This window comes from Amblyomma maculatum, chromosome 1, assembly GCF_055883805.1.
Source record: "Amblyomma maculatum isolate TAMU_Amacu chromosome 1, ASM5588380v1, whole genome shotgun sequence".
In the NCBI taxonomy this organism is placed as follows: domain Eukaryota; kingdom Metazoa; phylum Arthropoda; class Arachnida; order Ixodida; family Ixodidae; genus Amblyomma; species Amblyomma maculatum.
Genome location: NC_139344.1, coordinates 209717472 through 209720851, shown reverse-complemented (window position 1 = coordinate 209720851; position 3380 = coordinate 209717472). Strand labels below are relative to the sequence as shown.

General features: G+C 51.5%; 1 long non-coding RNA gene across 1 annotated transcript; it reads left to right on the top strand.

Moving 5' to 3' along the window:
• The first annotated feature begins 219 nt into the window (after positions 1–219).
• Positions 220–1572, top strand: LOC146205489 (uncharacterized). Its single transcript, XR_014703197.1, has 3 exons — positions 220–306; positions 423–668; positions 742–1572. It is a non-coding gene; the product is annotated as an uncharacterized LOC146205489 (long non-coding RNA).
• Positions 1573–3380: the final 1808 nt, after the last annotated feature.

Genomic DNA, 3380 nt, shown 5'->3' with positions numbered 1-3380 from the left:
CTGTAATTTTTTGGTAGCTGCAAAGGTAACACGCTAGCTTTTTTTTTTTTTTTTTCTAGGTAGCAGATTTAGGGCAGTAACACATTTTCTTTTTCCTTTTTTTTTTTTAGTGCAACGAGTAATGTATTTAGTTATGTATTTTTTGGCAATGCCTCCTACACTATAAATACAAGTCAGTCACCGGAGGAGCAAAAGGCTCTAAAAAAAAAACAAAAAGCACCAGGAATGAAACTGACGTGCATACCGAGCGCAGGGTCAGCTTCTGGACACACTATCACTAACCGGGAAGAAGAGAACAACGAATAGGTCTGTGGCCAGCTGTACTCTCGCGCCTCACGCGATGCGCGTACTCTGGAATACGTTCTGCGCTAGACGTGGCTAGACAGCGATCCACGTCATGCTATTCTGTCCTCCGTTCTCAGGCATCGCGACATCATCTCATCCGGCTCCTAACTTGCGCAACGCTGTGCTCAGCTGTGGATGCCTACCAGCACAGTTGCGGAGCCTTTCTGATTGGAGCCTAGAGAAGGAGCCGGGATCGTCTCTTCGCTGCAGCGTTCCTGGTCAACCGAAACCTGCTGTTTCTCTTCCTGCAGCGGTGCACTTGAACCATCCGTGGTCACCCCGGAGCGCCTGGCTCCCCTCCTGCAGTGCGCCGCTACAAGCCCGTAAGTGATCTAGTAATATAAAAAGGTGCGTGCGCTAACCAATCCACCGCAGAAAGAATTTCTTTTCTTGCAGGAGACCTGGCGACATTACTGAAGCTCATGAAGCATCTGCAACACCGCCGGCATTTCCTTCGGAGCGGACGCTGCCTGGTCATTCTCAATTCGGACACAGTACCCATCACCGCTGATAGCAAATATGGGCATTCGCATGAACACCGCTTCGGGATCGGAACCTGCGCTGCCGAAAATATCGCTCTGCTGGTGCCACTCCGTCGTCGTTTCTGGACGGTTCCAAGAGAGCTGGGAGGGACCTCTGCCGAAGGGGGCTTGAAATGGCAGACGTGACTGGGTTCACTGTGGGAAGGACCCCTTCCGAAGGGGGCTTGAAATGGCAGACGTGACTGGGTTCACTGTGGGAAGGACCCCTTCCGAAAGGGGCTTGAAATGGCAGACGTGACTGTGTTCACTATGGGAGGGACCCCTTCCGAAGGGGGCTTGAAATGGCAGACGTGACTGGGTTCACTGTAGGAAGGACCCCTTCCGAAAGGGGCTTGAAATGGCAGACGTGACTGGGTTCACTGTGGGAGGGACCCCTTCCGAAAGGGGCTTGAAATGGCAGACGTGACTGTGTTCACTATGGGAGGGACCCCTTCCGAAGGGGGCTTGAAATGGCAGACGTGACTGGGTTCACTGTAGGAAGGACCCCTTCCGAAAGGGGCTTGAAATGGCAGACGTGACTGGGTTCACTGTGGGAGGGACCCCTTCCGAAAGGGGCTTGAAATGGCAGACGTGACTGTGTTCACTATGGGAGGGACCCCTTCCGAAGGGGGCTTGAAATGGCAGACGTGACTGGGTTCACTGTAGGAAGGACCCCTTCCGAAAGGGGCTTAAAATGGCAGACGTGACTGGGTTCACTGTGGGAGGGACCCCTTCCGAAAGGGGCTTGAAATGGCAGACGTGACAGGGTTCACTGTGGGAGGGACCCCTTCCGAAAGGGGCTTGAAATGGCAGACGTGACTGGGTTCACTGTAGGAGGGACCCCTTCCGAAGGGGGCTTGAAATGGCAGATGTGACTGGGTTCACTGTGGGAGGGACCCCTTCCGAAAGGGGCTTGAAATGGCAGACGTGACTGTGTTCACTATGGGAGGGACCCCTTCCGAAGGGGGCTTGAAATGGCAGACGTGACTGGGTTCACTGTAGGAAGGACCCCTTCCGAAAGGGGCTTGAAATGGCAGACGTGACTGGGTTCACTGTAGGAGGGACCCCATTCGAAGGGGGCTTGAAATGGCAGACGTGACTGGGTTCACTGTGGGAGGGACCCCTTCCGAAGGGGGCTTGAAATGGCAGACGTGACTGGGTTCACTGTTGGCGGTTTCGACGTGGGCCGAGGTCGTGGAATGAAGGCGGCAGTTGCACCGGCATCTTCCAGGCAGCCTGGTGAAGAGGCCAGCAATGAATGGAAGAGTGCTACGCCCGCATACTCTTCTGCTTGCCCGCAGGCCAAGAAAGTGTACCTGCAGACTCAGGTTGGGGCACCAGCCGCGGAAGTGCCATATATTCTGGCTGGAACAACAATGGTTCGGGCGACTACAACAATGGGGCAGCCCTGCCGCAGCACCCGCTTCTTTGGACGGGTGACAGGAAGACTGGCTGAAATGAGGAACCATCCACTCCCAGCTTTGATGGAGGCAGCTCCAGCTGCGGCAGCGGAGGCTCCAGTTATGGTGGCTGTAATGGAGGCCGCTCTGAGGGAGGTGGAGGCAGTCGTGCCTGCTATAAGTGCAACCAGCAGGGACTCATAAGGCGAATGCCTGCTCTACATAGTTATTAATATCAAAGATTGTCTCATCGGCAAACTGTATGCAAATAAATGAATAATTATTATGTCTATTTTAATGGCAGTCTGACTTTACCTTCTCGGCCAGGCAATAGGGCTAGTATAAGGGTTATGGTACCTGCCTAGAGCTCTGAGCGAGGAAAACGCTTTGGCACTCCCAGGGCTTCACACGTACCTGGCCGAATCCACATATCCTCTCTTATTTAAGTAATTCCTCGACGCAGAAGAGTTTCAGTTAAACTTGTCTCAGCCACTAATATTCCCTCGAAAAGGTTTGCTGCTTCAAAGCGTGGTTTACAACGGACAATGAATTAACTGTCCTTTATAGGCATATAATCCTTTTTATTCAGTGTCATTAGCCATGTTCATTCCGCTGCCAACAGCACGAAACTTCAGTATCGCCCTCAGGGTTGACCTAGTCAAGCAGAAGCGATAACCCAGCAGCGAGCCTCAGTCACTACTGGGGTGCATATTCAACGTGACAAAGCTGCTTTAAGGAGCCCAGAAATGCTGTTTAAGCAGATTGTTCTGTGGGTAAATTTAGTTATACTGACTCTATTGGCGGTGGTCTTACCGCGTATATTGCGGTATTTAATTACCTTAATTTGCTCTCGAAAACGAGTTCATGACACTGACGGTGTCAATGCACAGCGGCCGTTTTTGGCAGCGGATATGACGACAGAGGATGGGAACTTGGAGATTTGTCGAACAATAAAATCAGGGTTAAATGTGTTCAAGAGTAAGTACACGTTTTCTATTATATCTTCAAAATTGACATGTGTGCGTTCGTGAAAGTACTCCAAAGTATAACAACAAAATAAACACCACTAGAGGCTCTGGCTATTGCTCTGTACCTGGGAATTTTTTGGTATCTC